The 23,915-nt window shown below is 37.6% G+C and overlaps 1 long non-coding RNA gene across 1 annotated transcript; it reads right to left on the bottom strand.

The window, feature by feature from the left end:
- Positions 1-598: 598 nt before the first annotated feature.
- LOC139827366 (uncharacterized) lies at positions 599-11,638 on the bottom strand. Its single transcript, XR_011737895.1, has 3 exons — positions 11,569-11,638; positions 10,510-10,617; positions 599-659 (listed from the first exon to the last, which is right to left on the bottom strand). It is a non-coding gene; the product is annotated as an uncharacterized lncRNA (long non-coding RNA).
- Positions 11,639-23,915: the final 12,277 nt, after the last annotated feature.

The raw sequence follows: 23,915 nt of genomic DNA, 5'->3' as shown, positions 1-23,915 counted from the left end.
TTACATTTTTCTTCCTAATTTGCTTAATGTTATTTTTTTTGAGACATAGGCTGACTTTTCATACAGGAAGAAAATAACTGGTAACAGTCAAAATAAGAACTGAACACCAAAATGTACCAGTTCTCTAAAAAGAGCTGAAATGGCTCACACATGGGGAACAACATTTAACTGAAATAACTTACAATGCAGAACTTTGGGAAGACCATCACTTCATTAAAGCAAAGACAAAACAATTTAGTGTCTCAGCATGTATAATAATATTCTGTAAGCCATCACCAGCTGTAATTCTGAATTCTGTGAAACAGAGAAGAGTTATATCCATACTGAGGTATATAAATGTTCAACAGGCCTTTCATCTATTGATGTCTTATCAGTTGCACCTAATCTGGCAGGTTGCCAGCTCTGCATAGTCTGGAATGAAACGAGACATTTACTTTCTGGTTTACACCTCTTTTCAAATCCATTCTCTGAATCTTAGGGGAAAAAAAAAAAAAAACCAACAACACACAACAACCCAGCACTTTATTGTTATTTGTTTTCCAGTTTAAGGCATAAGGAAAGGGGATAGTTGAAGAGTTGCTTCTCAAGCTTGCAATCAGCCCAGATCACGTGGCACCACTCCAAGCCTCTCCATCCTCAGGGCACTTAAGTAGAAGCAACTGGGCAGTCAAAAGGGGAAAAAAGAAAAAAAAAAAAGCATAGAAGATTCATGACAATAGTAAAGGCAATGAGATTTAGAACACAGTGAATTATTAGTTGCAAATTAATCTTATCTGAAGGTCAGAGCAACCCTACTGTTTGTAGATCATGTTAAAATTGATTCTAGTTTCTGTCAATTTGTTATTCTAAGTATTCACTAAATGAGCCAAATCATTTATTTTCTCCTAATGTAATTTTGTCTTTTAGACTTCTCATTACATGTGGGGTCTGACCTGGGCAGAACAGTGCCTTCCTCAGAGGTAGATTGACTTTTAGTATGATCAGGCTCCCTCCATAGCTAACTACTTCTGCTGTCGTAAAGACCTTAGGCATTTACCTGTGGGAAATGGCTGTTCTTAGTTTGTGCTATGTTTACAAAGGGAGAAGTAAAATATGCATGAATAAAATTTTTCTCCATAATTTAAAGGAATATTTGTCACAGTATCTTTTCAATAGAGTAACAATGTGTTTTACTAATGGCCAAAGTGGAAAAAAATATGAGGTCAGAAGAAGTATTAGAAGACAGATACATATGTGTATATGTATTTATTTTAGACACACAGACATTATAAGGAAGTTACTCAGTTCTCAAAAGTAAAAAAATAACACTTATGTTTTTTAGTTGGGAATAGAGGGAGAAAAACTCTTCACAAAATTTTTTTTAAAGTCCTAATTTGAATTATATGACTTTTTTAAACATTTTTTTAATATCTTAAAAAGAAACATTTTGGGGAACTCTTTAGTACTGCATGGCACATACTGTCTGCAGCAAGGACCTTACCATCATTTGATGTAGAAGCCAAGGATGTGGTGGATGAAGTTGGATGAAGGGGAAGGAGAGGAAGAATGTCTGCGTATGAAGGGAGGTGGAATAGGATCCGAGAAGGCTGATTTCTACTCTTGTCACCTTTACAGGCTTTTTTTTTTTTTTTTTTTTTTTTTTTTTTTTTTTTTATTGTATGATTAAGATCAAGAAAAGCATTATGATTAAGATCAAGAAAAGCATCTAAGTGAAGGACTGTACTGAATTTACATGGGAAGATGACTCTTCTTCATGTAATTTTCTGCACAATAACTGTTTAGATTGGACCTTTTACCAAGTATGAGGACTATGCGGACTGCATGTATGACATTGACAGTGAAAAGCTATCACTTTTTAGGATTTACAAACCACATATAATTATCTCACATAAGCAAATGCATCAGAGAACACTTCGACATCCTTTCAGTATCATCCCACATAAAGTGCAAGAACAATGAATCAAAGAACCGGCTCTACAGATATCACCTGAAGTGTAACAACTGTGTATTTGCAGACACTGCTTCAGGATATGAAGCTGATTTCATTTGACAACTAGACTTTGCAGCACAGGACTGGAAAAACAAGGCTTAGTGGCAGGAAAATCAGAAAAGTAGGCAAAAAAAAAAAAAAACACAGATCCAGAAACCCCTGCTGTGCACATTTTTAATTTGCTAGTTTAAGAGATGTGATCTTCCAGACAACACAGTGCAGCCCTACACATTTGTGCAAGAGCCTGAGAATAGAAATGCTCCTGCAGCGAATAGATAACAGTTATTTTCCTTTGATAGAAATGTTTATCTTTTAAACACACTGGGGAAGAAATCCCCAAAGCCAAATAAACAAAAAGCTATTTACCATTTAGACTTATCAGTGCTCACCTGTAACATCACGCGCTCTGGTTTATTTCGCATTCCACAGAGCCCTACTGCTTCATGGCAGTCCAGACTGCCAGCACAGTTTTTCTGCTTCAAACTTTGGAAACCCAATATCTAACTCTTATTACAAACATTTTCATTTTTTTAGACACTGCCTACATGGGATCAAAATTGCAATGAAAGAAAGAAAACTGATTTCTTAAAAAGTCTTACTACCTTGAAATTTAGATGCAGCTTTATGTGGAGTGCTCTTTTCCTGAAATCACTTCCTAAAGGTTACCATGTGGAACAGAGAAACTTTAATTTTTATGGTTATATGTATTTTGGAGTTTAAGTAACAATAAGCCTCTGAAAACTGGATTTGAGAGTAGATTAATATTATTCAGTTAATCAAACACATCTCTGATAGTCTATCAGTATTTTCAACTCATGTTTTCTGTAAACAAATCCAACTATTCTTCTGAGCTTGTATGAAAAGAACTTGGAGTTAGAATTTCTGAATAACTTGATTGAAATGCTTAAACATTAGTAAATTTTAATGCCTTTATCTACATCATCTCTGTAGATATCTTATGAACAAAATGCCTTAAGTGTTCACTCATATGAGTAAGCAGCTACTTCCTTGAGCCACCTAAATATATATCATTCTTTTATAATTTCTTTACAGAGCAATCTGGACCTGAAATATAAAAGACATCACTCTACTGATCTTTATAATCTACTTCTATCTCAAGAGTTTATATTTCTAACTTACTACTTCCTTCTCTCACCTATTCATTTCCTAGTAAAGGCATCACATAAATGAAAGCTAGTTTATTTTTTGCAGCTGCATCAGTAGGTAAAATATAAGATATTAACTACCTGAGTAAATTCTGTTTTATCCTTAGACCATCATGACCACAACATCCTACTTTGTTTTAACAAGTACAGTCAACTTGTAAAAATAAATGTTGTTTACTTGTCTCCTACAACAACACTTTGAGGTGCAAAGCCAGTTCTAGTGAAAGAAACAAAACAAGAGTCTTCTCTTTTGTTACTAAAAATGTCCAAACATCCATCTTTTGTTTGCTTGTTTGTTTTGGTTTTTTGGGTTTTTTTTTTTTTTTTTTTTTTTTTGTGCCTTAGAAGTCCACTTTTAAGCCTAAGTTGATGATTTGGACTTTGTTATTTTGCTAAGAGTATAAACCCCCCATTTTTTCCTTCTTAAAAACAAAACAAAAAGTAAAAAAAAAAAAAAAAAAAAAAAAACACTAATATTTTAAAGTCTTATGTCAAACACTGAAGGAAAAAATTTGGGGCTTCTATATGCAAACTGAGCCTAACTTGTAAAGATTATTCAGGTATTAATCACAAAGTACTAGAAACAGTGTAGATGACAAAGTCAATACCCACTGACAAACATGGTTTGACAAGCCTTCATTTTGCATGTGTGGTTTCCATGAAAGCTTAGGAGAAAACGCATTACAAAATCTAATTATGCTTCTGGAGCAATGGTATACAGGACCAAAAAACTCTGGTAGTTCCTTTAGAAAAGGGCCCTGGAGTTCGTAACAGCAACAAAGTATCATAACAGAAAGGCATAAATTGCTTTGAGCTTTTCTGGTTTAAGGCCTCCTGATCAGTGGAAGTTCTCAGCTGAATCATAGGTGGGGATCTGGGCATCAAGAAAAGATCAAAATCAGAGGTTTTTCAACATGAACTCTTCTCCAAGACAGCTCAGATTCTTCTCCCGCAAAAACAAAACATATTCTGAGGACTTCTAGCATCCCTGAGCCGAAGAGTTTTCGAAGGTCTTCTTTTTGTCCCTTAGCAATAGTGGGCAAGTTTTCACTTTTTCGCTGATGGCTTCTTTGGAAGAGAAATGGAAAGCATAGAGAGGAATTTGTGCCTACTGGATGTTGGGACAACTGGAGAGCTCCAGATAGTCTAAAAAGTAGACTCATGTATGATAGGAGGTTTCCAAGGGTAATGCTGATGGCGTCACCTTTGGGGAACAATCGGGGCTTTTAGGCTTTGGTGGTAGGACCTTAAGCTTTCCTTGCCAAGTCCTTTGCAGGGAGCACCTTTTCTGGCTTGTGGATGCAACTATTATCAATGGGTTGACACGGAGTGCAACAAAACAATATGTTTTTCTTCAATAAGCCTATTTAATAAGAAATCCTGGCAGCAAGTTGAGAGTAGATTATTTGAGAAACATAACATCTAAGGACTTCTTTCTTTACAGAGCTTTTAAAAAAAAAAAAAACCATATAATAGAAGTCTTGCAAAAACTGTAATTTGTATGCAGTTAGAGAGAGATGTTAATAGAAAACTTCTACCCAGATTTGCAGAATGCTAAGCACCAAAAGCTTCATCCAAGATCAATAAAGACTTTTGGTGCATCCCATTTCAGGTAATTAAACCTCAGTTGACTTCTTTCAGAATATTATGTGGTGCTTCATTCTGTTTTCTAGTCGTTTTCAGACTATCCCAATTTCCACAGAAGTTGTCTTTGTGGTATTAATTTCTTTCCACCAGCCACTCAGAGAAATTAGATTTCAGTCTAGGGTTTTTTAATAAACAATTAACATTTCCATTAAATTTCGTGTGGAGGAATCTAAAAAGCAAGAGGTTGTTTTTGCTGTTACTCCATTGGATGAAAGACTTCTGTCCTGAAGAATTGTTGTGAAATATGTAGTGGAAAATAGTGAAAAATGAATGGTGTGCTTTCTATATAACAAAAACAATCTTTGAAGTTATATTTGAATTTTTTTTCCAAAATGGGGACATTTTACAAATAACTGGCAATTGTCTAAATAGCTAGGGATAATAAATGAGCTAAAGAATAACAATGAGTCAGTTCCAGGGTTTGGTTTGTAAATGTATTTCAATGTATCTTGTACATTCTGCTGTTAAAGCAGAAGTATATAAGTTCTTGCTACATTGCAGTTTTTAAAGAGCAGAATAAACTACTGACTAAGTTACAGCTGATCCAGCATCCACTTAGTTGTTGGAAAAACTCCAAATTATGTCAATGTATGTTCAAGCAGGACTTCTGTATCCAGCGAAACAAAAGTTAAATTTGTGAATTCTACTGCTGTGGTCAAAGGACTACCACAGTTAGAGTTACAGCCTTGTAAGATTTGGCTGACATGAGAAGTAACTTCTACAGTTCAGTCTGGGTGTGGCCCACACTTATCACTCATTCCATACGATCTGCTGAGTGCATCAATAGTTGCATAGTATTGTCATGGCTTAACCCAAGCTAGCAACATAACCACTATTGCTGCTCCCTCACCTTCTCCCCCTCCCCCCTCCAATAGGGGAGAGAATCAAAAGGGAAGGGAGAAACTTCGATTCAGATAACCACAGTTTAATAAAATGACAAAATACTAATACACTACTAGTAAATAGATATTTAAAATAGAAATAAAAGATACTTAAGGCAATTCCCCATGAACTCCGTCCACACTGAGAAGCCAGTCCCAGGAAGCGATACCCCAGCCCTGAACAGCCAATCCAGAGAAAAAGAAAAAAGGAAGAAAACCCCAGAGTCCTCTGCAAATCTAGTGGAGTGCCTCAGGGGTCAGTACTGGGGCCAATATTATTCAATATATTCATTAACGATTTAGACAAGGGAATTGAGTGTACTATCAGCAAGTTTGCTGATGACACTAAGCTGGGAGGAGTGGCTGACACGCCAGAAAGCTGTGCTGCCATCCAGCGGGACCTGGACAGGCTGGAGAGTTGGGCGGGGGATAACCTGATGGAATTTAACAAGGGAAAGTGTAGAGTCCTGCATCTGGGCAGGAACAACCCCAGGTTCCAGTATAGGTTGGGGAATGACCTATTAGAGAGCAGTGTAGGGGAAAGGGATCTGGCGATCCTGGTGGACAACAGGATGACCATGAGCCAGCACTGTACCCTTGTGGCCAGGAAGACCAATGGCATCCTTGGCTGTATTACAAGGGGGGTGGTCAGTAGATCGAGAGAGGTCCTCCTTCCCCTCTACTCCGCCCTGGTGAGACCCCATCTGGAATATTGTGTCCAGCTCTGGGCCCCTCAGTTCAAGAAGGACAGGGAACTGCTGGAGAGGGTCCAGCGTAGGGCAACAAAGATGATTAAGGGAGTGGAGCATCTCCCTTATGAAGAAAGGCTGAGGGAGCTGGGGCTCTTTAGTTTGGAGAAGAGGAGACTGAGGGGTGACCTTATTAATGTTTATAAATATATAAAGGGTGAGTGCCACGAGGATGGAGTCAGGCTCTTCTCAGTGGCAAACAATGATAGGACAAGGGGCAATGGGATCAAGCTGGAACACAAGAGGTTCCACTTAAATTTGAGAAAGAACTTCTTCTCAGTGAGGGTAACAGAGCACTGGAACAGGTTACCCAGGGAGGTTGTGGAATCTCCTTCCCTGGAGACATTCAAAGCCCGCCTGGACACATTCCTGTGCGACCTCACCTAGGCGTTCCTGCTCCAGCAGGGGGATTGGACTAGATGATCTTTTGAGGTCCCTTCCAATCCCAAACATACTGTGATACTGTGATACTGTGAAATGTCTCAAATGAAGCCAAAACTCCCCTGGCTGTGCCCCAGAGTGAGCAAGAGAGATGAAAGAGCAGCCCAGAAGGTCTCAACATTTTCTTAAATATGAAGCATGACAGTAATGGGATGGAACGCTCCTATTGATCAGTCTGCATGTCAGTCAAGCTCTGCCCCATTCATGTCCCCCTTCCTCGATGCCTCACACCTGTGGGCAGGGCGCTCAGAATGTCCTTGGCTCTCAGACCAGAGCAATTAAAAACATTAACTCTGTGCTGTGGTTTTATCTCATGTTCTCAAACTAAGTCCAAATAATGAGCGTGCTAGCTATGAGAAAGGAAGGTTTCTAACTGCATGAAGAAAATTAATTCATTTTCAGTCAAACCAGCACAAGTATGTGTGATGCATGTAAGCTGGATCAATTGTGCACAGACACTACATGTGATACAGAAAACACCAGACCTTTATTTTTGGTCCTTCTGAAGTGGAGAGGCTTGAGACAGAGCACCTTTGAATATCACAGCTATTGTCTGCTTGCATTCCTTTCTCAGCTTAAATCTACCTCATTTTCTTAAAACTTTGACCTGAAAACTTAAACATGACCTTTTACAGGTCACATTCACTCAGTGACAAACAAGGCACAAACAGTTTTTGTTCATGAAGTATCAGGATGGCAGTGACAGAAAGCCATAAGGATCTGATGCAGACATACATCTACTGAAACTACCAGCTGCTGTCAGATGCAGAAGTGTCTCAAGAGAACATGCTAGTCAGTTTTTCCAAATAAATGGGGTAGGTATCCTGTTAGTGTTGAAAGAAATTATCAAGTTGGCAACTCAGAGATTATGTTTCTTTATTTGCAGTCTTCTTTAGTTTGGTTCTGTCACTTAGGCTTCCTCTTTGAGATTCAGTGAGCAAGACTGAAATAAAAAGCACATCGTGCTGAATGTCTAAAATGTGACTTTGTAAATAAGCAGGAAGGAAGTAGTCTATGCATAAACCCCATCTATAACAAATCAGCATCTGGACAGATTTCTACATTACATGGTTAAACTTAAAAAAAAAAAAAGTATCTTGAAAGAGCTTTTAAATATTTAATCTCAGGTTTATTGGACTATGTTTCATATATATGTGCATTATTAGTCACCATGTTTCTTCATGTAGAGAAAGAGAGAGGCTATGATACATAAGAATGATAGGCTATATGAACTATCAAAAGTCAAGTCTAAAGTATTATTTGGTATTTGCTAGAATCCATCGTTTTCTTTCAAGAAGCAAAAGAAACCAAAACAGATCAGTTCTATCCAGTCTGCTGAGTTTATTTTCTATCCCTTTCTTATTCTTGGCCTCCAGAAGTAATAAACTGGTTGTATCTACTGATGTTTTTCTGGAAGACTGATTTTATCAGTCACACAGATTTTGCAAACATAATACCAGCTTGCATTTATATAGCTCATTTCATCTCAAAGAATCCCAAAATCTTTTACAAATTTAATGTAGTGGAATATATACTCATCCCACACAGAACACAGTCATCTCCAGGATAAAGTACACTATATGACCAGGTAATATCAGTTTAAGACAGCATGTAAGAAAGAGTGTTGTGTCATTTAAGGTGACACAAGAAAATTCAAGAAATTCAAAAAATTCAAGAAAAAAATTAATGTGGCTGCAGAATAGCAGTAAAACTATGCACTGTATCTCTCTGTTTTCTGATCAATGAAAGCTGAGAACCTTCCACAGAATCTCAGAAAAACTCTGCCAGGCGTCAGCACTAAGACTGTAAGAATGCCCTTCCTGGGCAGACCAGGAGCTCTTTCAATGTTGCTTTTTGTTTCTGAGACCAATAAGTGGCTATAAAAGAGTTTAAGAACCAAGGAGTCACATAATCCTGTTCCCCTAGGTCTTGCTCAGCCTGAAGGAAGGTCAGGGATTTCCCGTGCCAAAATAATGTTTTAACAGCTCTCCACAGAGTTTTCCCTCACAGATTTGTCCAGTTCCCTTCCATACTCGTGTGCCTTTTTTTTTTTCCATTGTTATCTATGACTGCCTGTGGAAAGATGTCCCAAGCTTCATTTTAAACAATTTTTACAGTTAAAACTGTCCAAGTTCCCTCAGCATGAACCCCAAAACAAGTGAGAACTATTATCTACCACTTTTATTTGATGCCCTTCCTTTCTTTTATCAAAATAAACAGTGAACTCATTCCTTAATGGCTTTTTTCTTAGAGGTCTCTATTGTATGTCTCCTCATCTGTTTCTTTTTTACAACTGAAAAATCATATTCTCTTTATCTATTTGATTGTTGTTATTCCATACCTTCCTCTGTGGCTGCTGCCCATTCTTGCTATCTTCTCCAATTTTACCCTATTGTTTTCAGATTGGAGGAATTTAAATTGCACTCAGTGATCAGCTTACAAGGACACCAGGGCTTTATGCGTTGGTATAATAATAATAATAATAATATTTCCCACTTTGATCTCTATTTCTTATTTAGTGTGTTTGGAATGAATTTAAGCTGTGAGAAACCTCCCAGTTACGAAGACAACATTAACATTTTGAAGGGCAGGTGTTATCCTTTGTAGCACTGCAAAGCTCCCTGTCTTAAGACAGGCATCTTGTCAAGACCTGCAGATCCTGGCCCACCACACACAGGACACAACACTGCCCTGTAAGTAGTAAGGAACATTCCAGCTGTGCAGCTCGGAGGAAAAGGGGGAGGAAGAGGACGCCTGTAGCAAGGAGGCGTGCTGGACAACATGGATTGGTAATATCTGAAACTGTGAATGATGCAGACTGTGCAGGGATCAAGCCTTGGAAATGAAGAATAAGAAATGGCTATTAGTTTCCAGCTGTACCACTGAGTTTTCTCCCTCTACGTATGTAAGGTCTTTTTTTTTTTTTTTTTTTTCCCATGAACACATTTCATACAGATGCTTAATCATTTTTACTAACAGTATTTATCATTTGTCATTTTCCAGAATGAAGAGATCACAGAGTACCTCAAGTGTGTTTACACCAAAGCAGTGCAGACAGGCACTGTCATTTGTCTGGTGATGTGTTTCTCTGTACATTTAAAATTGGTTACACTATTTCTTCCCCTGTAACATACTTCCACCTTTCCTTTGCCTTACTGCCTTTTATACATATATATTTTTTGATGCACACTTCTAAAATGCCAGGTATTTATATTTTTGGTCTTCAGGTAATTCCATCCGACAAAAACATTGTTCAGGTTATTTTTTTCCAACTATGTTGCCCTCCTCTTTTTCTACCTGAACTGCATTATTTTTCTGGCTTCCAATTAGACTGTTGCACAACTCCAATTGATATGTTCCTTCCTCAACTATAAAATTTGTGTGCTTTCTCCTATATCATTAATGGGCAAATTAATAAATGTGAACATAACACCAACTCCAGCTAACTTCTCTTTCTCACCTCCCTCATTGCAGGCTAATATGCTGTTTCATTACCACTTGTTTATGCTTCTTTACAATATTCCATGTTACAATACTGAAAGTATCAGCTAATTTGAATTTTTATTTTTTTTTAAATAGGATTCATGTGTACTTTGGAAGCCACAGGTGATAATTTCCCTGCTGAGAACAGTTACCTCTTTTACTTCTCATTCTTCAGAAGAACCTCATGCATAAGCTCATGCCGCCCTTTCATGGTAAAACAGTGTCACATTTTTGATTCAGTATTCGGTAGGACGATTTTCCTAGTTGTAAGGACAGAAGCAGTCCTGTTAGAGGAAAACGTTAGAGGTAGGGCATACACCTAATTGCCATTTTTTTTGGGGAAAATGTTCAAGTTTAAGAGATTTTTTTACTGTAACATCAAGGTTCACCTGAAAACATATACCAGAAATCTTTGTATACTATTCTCTGTACAGTGTCTACAACATTATTACAACCTTGTCCTATCCTCCCACACTGGAAACTAAAACCTGGGGAGCAGGGAAAACCCATGTAGCACTGGATGTTTTCCTTTTCAGACCTCATTCTCTTGGTCCAGGGGGCAGTGATATTCACCTGTATTCCCTGTAACTAGATGGAGCCACACAAAAGGCAGGTCCTGAGGCATTGTCCAAAAAAGCTTCCAGTCCTACTTTTTGCTGGCATCTAGCTCTTTCACCTACAACCAACCATGCATGTGAACCATTTTTGTAAGGGGCACATGCTGAGGATACTAAGGGAAATGAGGATGCTACAGCAATGAGAATGCTAAGTGACATCATAGATAGCACACTCTGGGGACATGCACAGTCATGCAATTTCTAGCTGACCATAAAATAAGGATTATGTGTCTTTCTTAGTAATTTCTTATTCAGGACAGTATGAGGACAGAAACAGCAGTGTATTCAGATTTATTAGGGAAAAATAACCAAGCAAAAATGTGAATACATTCAAAGTCAAAGCAAGACTCATAAAAAGTTATTTTCTAAAAATATGAAAACTTCTCAATTTCTAAATACGAATTTAAGTTTAGTTTTGTATATTTTTATATGTATATATTGGAAACAAAATATATATATGTAAGTCTTCTAAATAAATATTATCCATGTGCATGCAGAAAAAATAAGTAGTTTATTTTGTGTATGCATTGTTCATGAATTAAAATGCTTCTTACAGTACAAATCAGAAATACCAGTGGCAAATTTTAGACTTACAGTGTCCAAATCCTCTAGTTTCTTTAAGGTGCCTGATGGGATTTCTCATATCCTGTTAAACTTCAAATCTGTTGAAAAGAATGAGAAATTGAACAGTTCTTATCTTCCCATCATAAGGAAGTGCTGGGGAAAGGAGGGAATGGGTTGTTATTGTTTTAGTATGTAATGCACTTTATACCTCATGTCTTCTTAAAATGGAGAAAAATGTGCTGATGATAAGAACAGAAGAAAGAGAAACATCTGCACCTGATAGAAATTCCACATTCTGGTAATCAAATCCACCATGTTACCTGCCAGAAATTTGTCTTCTTAATTCCATAAAATCCCTGCCTTCTACAGGTGTTAAAATGCAGATATATATATACAGCTACTGTGGCAACATCTGCACAAGTAAGTGACTTTGAAATGTTATTTTTCAGAAACATCACAGATAAAACAGGATAATTCTTGTCAGGAAAATATTAAGAACATGTATAGTCTTATCATGCACCTTTCAAGTAGGGACAAATGAATTCATCCTCACCTCTGAACTTAACTGCATACAAATTAAAGCAGTAAACTGAGACTGGAATAATTTATAATCTGCTTGTGATTGCATTAGGTATTAAAATTAAACATAATAATGAAATAAAGAGCTAGATAAGTGAAAACACTAGGTCTAGTGGGTTGTTCATATGCCCAGACTGCCTTTAAAGAGTGCCATTCATTACATTATTCCCTAAATACTATTTAGAAAAAGATTGACATTTTTATGTTAACCATTTTAGATTCAACAAGTAATTACTGAACTTGCTTATCTGATAGCTCATGGTCACAGGTTGAGTAAGACACTCCTTTCCACAATTTCAGCTAATCTTCAGTCTGAAGGACATTTTGTGCTAAGTCAAAGAAAATCTCAAGTTTTTATCCAAATCCTAAAAAAAAAAAAAAAAAAAAAAAAATCTATAGCAGGATTGTACTTAAATTTTAAAATGTCCTTTACTTTGCTCTTCGAAAGTCTGAGTTAATCAAAAGGTAAGGAATTCAAATTCATCCTCAGTACCTGAACATCAATATGGTGAATAGCTTTCGAAATATTAGCAGTCTAGAGAACTAGGGAAAGAACTCAGATTAATCATTAATAGAGGAATGACCTAGATTATTAAGGGAATGTACCTTTCACTTCCTCATCAGTTTTCTGCTTTTTTCACAAGGGTCAGGTTTTCTGTTCTTACCTGACTGCTACTGGAAGAGCTGATAAATCTCAGGAGATGTTCTTAAGCACTAAGAGTGAAATCTGACAACCCATAAACACAGTGCAGTTCTCAATCATGAGATGCGTCATTGAAATCAAATTTTTAAGGGAAAAGAAAAAATAGAACATTCAAAAAGCACTAACTTTTTACTTTGGGGTTGCTCAGACTGTCCAATGAAACTAGTAATCCACTAATTACAGGAAAGTGTACCAATTTAACAGAGTTCAAATAAAGCTTGGTTTCTATCTCATTTCCCAAAGCCACCCCCTAAACACTCATTACCAGTCATAAAAACACTGCTATGGCTTTTGTAGCTATTTTAGAATTAAAATCATAAAATAAAAGAACAGAATATGTTACCCTTATTAAATTACTAGAATACATGCTACTAAACGGCAACACTTTTCACTGTCTTTTGACTTAAAAGTGAGTAAACAAAATCACATTTCTAATGCGTCACTGAAATACTTTGAATTTTTTGTCAACTTGTGGAATGACATCTCTACATTTAAAGCTTGTCTCTGTTTATCCTATGCATTCTAAATCATATCTCTTTGTATTGTCTACATTTCATTTTTATGACACTTTTTCTCAGAGAACACCAACTATTAATTAATGATATAGAATTATTCTAAGCAAGCATCTGATATTTTACTTGTGACCATCTGTGCCTTTGATCTTCTTCACTGCCATGTTGAATGAAGCTTTCAGGTAATTTATTACAACTTCGAAAAATGAAGACTAGGGAATTTTTTGCGTTTGTTTCTCATCTAAGTCAGAATACATTTGTCAAATCTAATGGCTCTTAAATCAGTTCTAAGAATGAACACCATTTTGAAGTGTCAGTGCACGCAGCTTTTTCAGGAAATGTGGATTAGCAGCACCTTAGCTATCAGAATTTGTGAATCCTGTGGAAAGATTCCTGATGCACAAAATACCTACAGATCACCAAGTTTATAACTATTAGTTAGCTAGAAAACTTTTCATCTACATGTGTAGCTGAAGACCTTCATTGTCACATTAAACTATTTTTCATTAAAAGCAATTTTTCAGAGAAGAAAAAGCAAATTTTATGTAGAAGTTGCTGCCTCCAAAATACTGAAGTACCGACTCCCCACTTTTTCCTGCAATTAGTGGCTATTCCCAACAGATGGCACTGTAAAATGTGTGTAATTTTCAAAGCAATTGTGTGTGTGGCTTCTCACAAAGTCAAAGCGAGGCTGCCAACTCCATTCACACCATTGTTGCTCCCATGGGACACCAAATTCAGTCTTCCAGCTCCATCCTATCACCTCCTGTCATCTTCATGGGCTGGACTCCAGAGGAGTTATTTATTATTTTGTCTATCAAACTAGCATACAGAGCAATCTCCTTGTGAGTCAGGACATGAGACAAAATTGAATAAAGATTCTCCATACTAATTTCTAATTAACTCATCCCTTTGTCAGAAGTAAGTCAGTTTGCAGCTTAGGGAAGTAGTCATTTCAACAAATGAAGAGCTTATCCTGAATCATGCAAAATAAACCTCCCTAATCTTAAACATCTAATATAAAGATGTTTTTGTATCTAATGTAAATTTAAAACCAAACAACCAACAAAACAAACAAACAAACAAAAAATCTTTATAAGATATTCAGACAGGGTCAGATTTTGTTGTTTTTTTTTTTTTTTTGGGGGGGGTTGTAATTGAAATACAGTTTGGTTTGTAAAATATGTGCTATTTTCATTCACTAGATATCATTTTCCACCAAGATGTCATGCATGGTAAGTAAGGCCTGTTATTGGTTGCACAACGAACAGGTCTTTATCAGACCTACTCAAGAACTCTGCAGTTCTCTTCATCCTCGAGATAACATGTTTTTGTTTTCTTTATTATTCAAATGGCAAGAGCGGAAAGCAGTCTGATGGAACATTCCTGAACTAGAAGGTCAGCTGACTTAGTTTCAAGAGAGCATATTTTTCTAACATAAAGGCATGAGACAGTGTTGCCATACAGCATACACGAGTCTGAAAAGAAGAATCTGTCATACAGTCAGAAGAGCAGGAAGTATGAAACTCTCCCAAGACAATGAGAAATACAGAGATACTTGCTTTATGAAAAATAGGTTGCCATATGGGACAGAGAGAAGTCACTGATCAGCTGGAAATTTTGTAGAAGGGAATAGCACGGTCGTGTTGAAATTTAAAGCCATGAATCTTGAGTCCTGGCAAAGACTATGAAGTCTAAGAAGTTCCCAAAGCCGTAATAATAATAATAATAATAATAATAATAATAATAATAATAATAAAACAAGAAGCTCTCCCACTTACTCAAATGTAATCAATGAACATTTGCTAGCAATAAAGACATATACAGTGTTCGCAGAATAAGTTTGGTTGGTTGGTTGTTTTTGATTTTGGTTTGTTTTTTTTTTCCATTTTGTTGCTTCGGGGTTTTTCACTTGAGGAAACAAAGTTACCAGGCATATAACCCAGACTGTACTCTAAAGCTTTCCTGACAGTGTTTCCTGTGCATAGCACTCTTAATAAATTTTGTCTTCCAATAAGAAACTTGGTAGCTATCAAAACATGGTTGGGTCCTTTTCTATAGTTATGAAATTGTCTATTAATGCAAGATTAGAATCAGTTCAAAAGACCTGTAAGTTGGAGCAGTTTTCACCCTACCTTACATCATCTCTAACTAGAGATGCAAGGAGCAACTGAGATACCTGAATCATGAAGTGTGGTTGTGCAGAAGTGATGATCTCAGTACAACCAAAAAAAGCTTCACAATGCCTTCTGTCACATCTATATTTCATAAAGTCAGTTCTACATTAATTTTTAGGTAGTCTGTGCTTGCTCTTCCACAGCATTCGGAGTAATGAATGCAAGTAGCAAATAGAGAGGTATGTCATAACTGCTTTTGACAACCCTAATTTTCAAACACCTGATTCAGTCATAGATGATAACTGCTATGAAGAGAGCTCCAAGGTTAGACTGTCCAGATGCAGTCAGCCTAACTGACAGCTTCATTGTCTCCCTCATGTGATTGTGGCTTTGGTTTGGATTGGTTTGTGGGTTTTTTTGAATCAGATTTTCAAAAAAATAAAAAGTAGTAAAAATATCAAAATTACAAAAGGCACTGCTTTAATACAAATAATATATACTTTTACTTTCCATATACATAGAAAAATGTATATTTTATAGATATAATAACTTCGATGTAAATATCAGTGTATTTTATAGTTCTAAAAATCCTTAAAGTTGCTTTCAGCAGTCTTCTAAACTCCGACCTGGCTATCTTTCTAGAAAAAAAAAAACAAAGTCTTCTGTGCCCACTGTGAATCTCTGGATAAGCAGTGCATATATTTGGGGTCATCTGCGTACTTGCAAAGTATCTATAAGTACCACATATCAGTTTCCCCAATGTTTTAAAACAGTGTTTGCCTGGAGTACTTGTTAAACTACTTGCATTTTGATTACCCAGTTGTTAAGGAATCAGCTTGGAACATCATCTTCTTAGATGAAATTTCTGCTTTGCTCAGCTTTTGTTACCTTACCACGTACACATTATTTATTCTTTCCATATCTTGGATCTGTATCACAGAAAAGCTGCAGTGATAAAAAAATTCAGACTTGAAGAGTGTAACTATGGTGTGGTATTGAACACCAATATTTTTGATACACACTTATAACCAATGTTGAACATTCTGTGTATATTTTCCTTACTAGGAAACCAAGCTAGCTATTTCAACTGCAAAATTTACTCAGTGACCAGAATTAGAATGATACTAACATCACCAAGCACTGGGGTGAAGAGCACTAAAGTAACATATATATGCACACAAAAGCAAGAGCGCTTTCGTATATGAAGTTTTTCCTGGGAGTATTTAATTTCATTTTACTAGAACATATCAGAAACCAAGAGTGCTAGTAGTAGTTCTTATTTAAATAACCCAAATCTCCACGTTAACAAGGCAGCAGGACCACAGACACTGCAAATTATCATCACTTTCCCAGCACAGTACTTCAGGGACTGTTTACATGATCACCAACCACAGATCTGCCTGTCACTGATCTAGACTAGGAGAATTTATTTGCAAGACCGATGATGGCTGGGTCAGGTGCAATGTGGAGCATTTTAGGCAACAATCAGACTTGCAACAGAAATGAGGTGAGGTATGTATTTTACTCTCATGTATCTAAGAGAACTGCTTGGTGAAGAAAGCATGCTGGTTCTAAATCTGGCAAGCAAAGAAAGAAAGTCTTGCAATAAAATTGACAGTACATTTCAAGAATATTTTGTCCTTCTGTTCTGAAATACTTACTGTCATGGAGAGACCCCGAAATTAGTTTTAGGCAGACAACCAGGGTCCAAAACTTTTATTCTGTCCAGAAAAGTCCAGAAAAGCAACCAATTAGAAACAGGGTTCATACAACTAGTTAGCACTCCATTAACATAACATACAGGTTCAGATATGAGCTGAAGAAATTATTGGGATACAGCAAATAAGAACAAGGGAGATCCGCACTCACAAGAAAACAATGCCAGAGCCGTTCCTGACTCTAGGAAAATACACTTGCTTATCTGGTGAGGAAATATGCTTGCCTATCTCTGACAAGGACCTACACTGGCTTATGCAGCGAGGAAAATATCTAGTAAGTTATCACTCATTCACATGCGGAGGTGGGGCAGTCCCAGTCCCGGGAGATTACCTTCAACGACATCCCAGTCTAAGGGGAGGGCTTATCTGCTGCAGCAGACCCACGGCTCCGAGAGGACCACACAAAGGGGATCCTCGGTGGGAACCCCATTTTTTTAGTCTTGTCAGATATGTCTGTGGGCATTCCAGAAGCTTCTCAGCTTCTCTGCAGCCCCCCACTCTAGCTATGGGCACCCAGAAACTTCTCGGCTTCTCTGCACTCCCCCACTCTGGCTATGGGTGCCCAGAAACTTCCCAGTTTCTTGGCACCTCTTCTCCTCTCCTGGAAAACAGCAAACAGAAGGAGCTATTAACTGCCCCACTGAAGAAGAGGAGGGATGTGTTGGGGAAGAGGGGGATGTGCATGCACGTTCCGCATGTAATGAAAGAGTGGGGAGGGGGATGTGCAACTGCCACATTTACAAAACATACATTTTCCTCCTGTTTCAAATAAAAATATGTGGTGAAAAAAGTATCTGTTAAGCTGTGTACTTCCTCTGACAACATTGACTTGATTGCTAGAGTTTATGCCAAATTATACAGAATCACTTAGCAGCACAAGGTATTGCAATGTGTCAGAGAAGTTGCAATGTAGCGTGACTTGTAACTTGTAAAAGCATGCATAGTGGTGAGATTAAGTAAGATAATCAAACCACAACGAACAGATGTTCTAGAGTCACAGGACTGCTAACAGTGTTTGACGCCAGCTTCTGGAGAGATGCCAAACCTACAACAGGGGTCACAAACAACCTGAGGGTGACCACAGCATACCTCTCCTGTATGCAAACTGGCAGGCACAAAAAATGTCCAAGGTGAAAGATAAAAGAAGGACCACTGTTTGTATGAGACCTGGACTCCGTGAAAAAGAGAGAAATGTGTTCCTGTGACACATTCTGGTGATCACATCTACCCATACCATTGGATCAGAAACTGTCAGTCACAGATTAACCCATGAACTGCTGTGACAGTCACCTGAGACAAGTTACACAGGTACATTCTGAATCATTTCATAGAATCATAGAAAGGTTTTAGCTGAAAGGGACCTTCAAAGGTCATCTAGTCCAGCCTCCTCCAGGGACATCTTCAACTAGATCAGATTGTTCAGGGTCCCATTCACCCTGGCCTTAAATGTTTCCAGGGATGGGGCACCTACCACCTTTCTGGGCAACCTGTGCCAGTGTTTCACCAGTCTCATAAAAAAATTTTCTTCTTTACATCTAGTCTGAATCTACCCTCCTTGAATCCAAAACCATTACCCCTTGTCCTGTCACTACAGGCCTACTGAAAAGTTAGTCCCCATCTTTCTTTTAAACCCCCTTATAGCATTGAAAGGCCACAATAATGTCTCACCAACACCTTCTCCAACTCAAGCATCCAACAGAATGCTACACCAGATACTTCATACTTGCTCTGCGTATGGACAAATATAAGTTTGAAAGAGACAGAACTAATTTCCTGAGCTACTTCACACCCAAAACCAGTACTCACCTTGATAAAAACAAACCTGAAGTAGTACTAATCCTGTCAATACCACTGCACCAAATAAGCATTTTTTCAGTACAAGCAATTTGGTAGGTAAATTTGTAAACAGAATGACCATGATCCAGCAGAGCAGATGTATGGCCAAGGTCCAAGAAAGCATTTAGTACAACTAAGGTGGTCTCCAAATTTATTTGTAGTTTGGCCATTTTCAAACCTGAGTAAGCCAGCCAGCTCTTTTGGTAGGAAAATGAAAGATTCCTATGAAAACTTTACATTTTGCATATGTCCTAGGAAAAAAAAAAAAGTTTAAAGTAAAAAAATGAAACAAACGAACAAAAAAGAAACAACAAACAAACAAGTAAACAAACAAACCAAGCAACGAAAGCCAACTTCTCCTTTCTAAGGGGATAATTATCTGGAATTTACTAATTCCTTTGTTATTCTTTACCTCCTTGCTCCTTTTTTACATTCTGCTGCTGAAAAATCAAAGAAGGGAATACAGAGGTTGAGAAATCAGTAAAACCATATGAAGTTGTCTTTTAAAATTATTTTATTTAAAGAAAAAAATCTGATTTTAGAGACAACATAAGTTAAAAAATAATTAAAATTTTACCACTTCTACAATAATTCTTCTGCCATAATAAAACATATTTGGCATGACTTAATGACCCAATCAACATGTGCATACACTTATCCATATGCTTGTACATACGCTTATTCTTACATACACCCAGACACTGTATTGGTCCATATTGAATGGATTCAGGTGTTATTCAGTTTGTCTTTTCCCTGCTAATGGCAATAAATCTAAACAGCTAGTGAAGTATTGATTGCAGTGGTGTAAGATCAAATCACAGGACAACATAATTAATCTAAATGGAAGTTTTTTGAAAGGCACAGAATACGAAGTAAAGAAAGGAAAGATTCTTTAGTCTTAGCCTCACTATTACTGGATGAAATTTTGATCTGTAAATCACAGGGCCATGCTCATTTTTCACAGCAGCAAGTTACCAGATAATTTCTGTGATAATGTACAACTTCTTACCAAGAGGAAAAAAAAAAAAAAAATCTGCATGGGTACACTAACTTATGTCGTGAAAGATGCAAGTTCAGGTGGTAGATTAAATTGTTTTCCCTATGGATTAAGTAATTGTTGGGAAAGGAGTAAAGGAGTATGTTTGAAGGAGGCTTCTTCACTCTAGTAGTCAGACAAGTAACAGAACTATTGCACTCCTGAGGTGTTTTTCTTCCCATGAAGGTCACTATCAAAGGCAAAGAAGCAAAAAGCTTTAAAAAATACTGTAAAATAACTCTCCAGGCAACTCTATAAAAGGTATTTCTCTCTCTTTTTCCTGTCTTATTTTTTATTCTAGACCTATTTTGATAATTAGACCACAAAAAAAAATTTCCAGCGACATGTAATTAATTGTAAACTACTTCAATAAATATTTTCCTTTTCCTTCAGATTCAACTATGAGAAAATACTTGTTTGTTTGATCAAGAAGAAAAAAATAACTGGGCAGATTTTCCTGTTTCACACTTGCAGGTAAAACGGAAGTTTGATAAACACACTATGATCTTGCCACCAGCATTTCAGCAATGGGCATGTATCAGTTCCCTTTCAGATAACAGCACCTTCATTTGTACAGGAGTTTGAAAACTCAAATTGTCCATGCTATGTCAGAGAAAGGACTCATGAATAAATCACTACCTTCTGATGATGTAGAAGATGCAGAAGAAATAAGAATAACGAGTAATGCATTTAGAAAGCCATACACAGAGGCACAAGGGAGGTACCATTATTATTTATATATTTATATTTTAAATATATTTAGAACAAAAATTAGCGTGCCAAAATCTATTCTCTGAAATCCACAACTTGTTGAAATAACTACCCACAAAGATGCAGAGCTCCATGAGTAAAAATTAGAAGAAAAGTGTACATGTAGGGCAATAAAAGATCACAAAGTAACAATGTAGCAAAAGAATTTATTGTGAATATATTAAAAAAAAATGAAAAGAAACAAAAGTGACTGCTTTTTGAAGTGACTAAAGCCACTTCAGCTTGTTTAATCACCCAAATACACTGTCTGTGGCAGAAGGGAGAGATGGCTCATTATTCAGCAAAGCCTATGGCATAAACAGGCAAAATACTGTGGAATTTGAACCCTCTTGAACTTGATTAAGTGTTCATGGTGTGGCAGGATGCAAACTCCCCTCTCTCCCCTCCTTCCTTCAGTATGGAAGGAGTAGGCATATCTCCCTCTCCCTCTGCTGTTCGAGGCTAACAGCTTCTTTTGTTTGGCCCCAGAGCACCCTGGCCAGGGCCATTAGGAGAAGGGAGTGCCGAGGTGCCAGTGAGCCGCTGGGCACCTGCGGCCAGTGTGGGGGATGTTTGAAGGCTTCAGGGGCCCCCTACAGCCAGTGTGGGGGTGCAGAGAAGCTTCTAGAATGCCTACAGTCAGATCTGATCAGCCAGCATAAAAAACAGGACTCTCGTTGAGACTCCACCCATTGTTGCGGGTCTCTCGGAGCACGAGCAAGATGCTGCCGCCAATAGCCCCCCTCCCCAGGATGAAGACTCCGCTTGCCTTGCTGCCACGGGTGTGAGTAAAACTCCTCGCACGATTGCGAATATGTTTATACTTTCCATGCACAATGCACGTGTAACTTTTTGTGCTCAATATGAGCACATGTAAAATTAATCCTCGCACAATCGCAAGTGTATTTTCCTCCCGTGCTTCCACATAAGCATGTGTAATATTACATGCACATTTGCATGTGTAAGTAAACTAACCCTCGCAGGACTGCGAGTGTATTATAAATTTATCCTCGCAGAATCACGAGTGTACACTTTCCGTACTCACTATGAGTACGTGTATCTCTTTAAAAATAATCCCGCACCGTGTTCAAGCAAGCGTGTACTCCTCCGGGACTCAGAGACGGTTCCGGCATTGTTTTGGGTGAAGCCATGTGCATGCACTCTGTGGAGCGCCTGTTATATTAGTTGCTGCCCCTTAATAATTTTCCTCAACTGATATCCGAACCTGTATTTAAGTCACTTTTGGAGTGCTAAAACCCTGTTTCTCACCAGTTTAATAAAGGTTGTTTTGGACCCTGTTGTCCCTTAAACTAACCTCGGGGTGCCTCTGTGAAAATGGTTAAAGAGCATACTTCAAATAAATTTGAGAGTAGGGATGGGGCCTGAATTCTAATATATGCTCCCACAGCATTCTAATATATTCCGAAATTGTAATATATGTTCCCACAGCATTCACAGGTGGTAAAAAAGGTCAGTTCTCTTTCTATAATTTTAGAAGACTGCTCTAAGACATCTCTACTTTCATAATTCCCTGACCCTCTTTTACTACCACCCTCTCCTAACTTTTTCATCTTATCTGTTTCCTCTTGAAGGAAACACTATTTCACTCTACTTTTTTATTTATTTTTTTTTTTTTTTAGAAATATGTGTGTGTACTTTGATAATTTATAAGCCTGCCGCCTACAGGACTAATAAAATGTGTTGGCTCTAGAAGAACGCAAAAACAACTGCTGTCCCATCCCAGGAAAGTCAGAAAGGATAAATGGGCACTAAATTCCCGATGGAATTTTTTTTTTATTTCTCCTGCATTGGGTCTTTAAACTTGTTACAGTAGATGCCTCAGAGGAGAAAGGATTGTAGAAAAAATACATCCAGGTAGTACAAAAATGGCATTACCATGCAACAGTGACTAATTCCAACATAATCTGAGGGATATCCTCAAAAGAGGAGAAGTAAATTCAAGTAAGGCTTATTTTTCAGGAACTTAGAGTAATTGCTCTTCCCATGGCTGTCCCTGCTTGGAAAAAGCAAGGGACTGCACAGAGAATATATACCTACTCCCAGGAAGGGATAAAGAAGGAGGTAAATGACAATATCATATGCACAGCAAATATTAATGTAACGAGGAAAAAAAGAACTGTGGATGTTTCAGAGACACTTGACCGTTGCTGAATTTTAAAGAACGTTCTTCCTTTACATTTTTATCAAACAGGTTTTTCTTAGTGTCAGTCCTATATCTAATAATGTGGGAGATTATCTTCCCTTCCCTTCGTGTAACAGTAAGGGCAAAGAGAGATCTCGGTGGGATAAAGTGCATGTCAGGGTGGATTTTCTGTTAAGGACCTAGTGCATATCATGTGGCTTGTGAGCCACATGCTTATTTCCAGTATTTTCTTCAGCTGTAGGAGGCAGAGAGGAGGAAAAAGACAAGAGTTCCTGGACAGTGTGAGTTATAAAAACACTCACAGGTGCTACACCAAGATGGCCTGGCAGCTCTTGATGCCATGCAGAAGAAGTGGCTGATAAAGTTCCAAGAAAGACAAAGACTGATCTTTGATTCAATCTTTAATCTTGACTTGAACATCTGAGTAAAGTTTTGATGTAGGAATGTATGAGTACTGTCACAGTGAGTTTACCTGTTCTTTGAAAAGATCATTAACTCAAATCTTCACATGCGTTTCTCTCTCTCCACTTAAAAATCTGGAAAAGGGAACATGACAAAATGCAGTGTCCTTGCATCTTCCTTAGGCAGCGAGAGATGATCAGCCATCAGAGAAATCACAGAAAAGCTTCTTGTTGATAATCACTTTCCTATGAACTTTGTTAACACATCCAAAATAAAAGAAAGGTGTTCAAATGGATTTGGTTTAAAAATATATATTTTCTTCAGAAAACATATTGAAGCCTGAATTCAACTTGTGCTAGCAGATGTTTACAACACCCCTCTCTATTACAAGGCTTATTGTCCTTAACTCACTGCCTCTAAGATCACAAAATCACAAAATCACAGAATGGTTGGGACCTCTGGAGACCATCTAGTACAACCCACTTACTAAAACAGGTTCACCCAGAGCAGATTGCACAGGAATACATCCAGGCAGGTTTTAAATGTCTCCAGGGAAGAAG

The sequence above is a fragment of the Patagioenas fasciata genome, chromosome 2, assembly GCF_037038585.1.
Source record: "Patagioenas fasciata isolate bPatFas1 chromosome 2, bPatFas1.hap1, whole genome shotgun sequence".
Taxonomy (NCBI): domain Eukaryota; kingdom Metazoa; phylum Chordata; class Aves; order Columbiformes; family Columbidae; genus Patagioenas; species Patagioenas fasciata.
The sequence above is the reverse complement of the archived record's forward strand: the minus strand, read 5'-3'. Positions and strand labels throughout refer to the sequence as shown.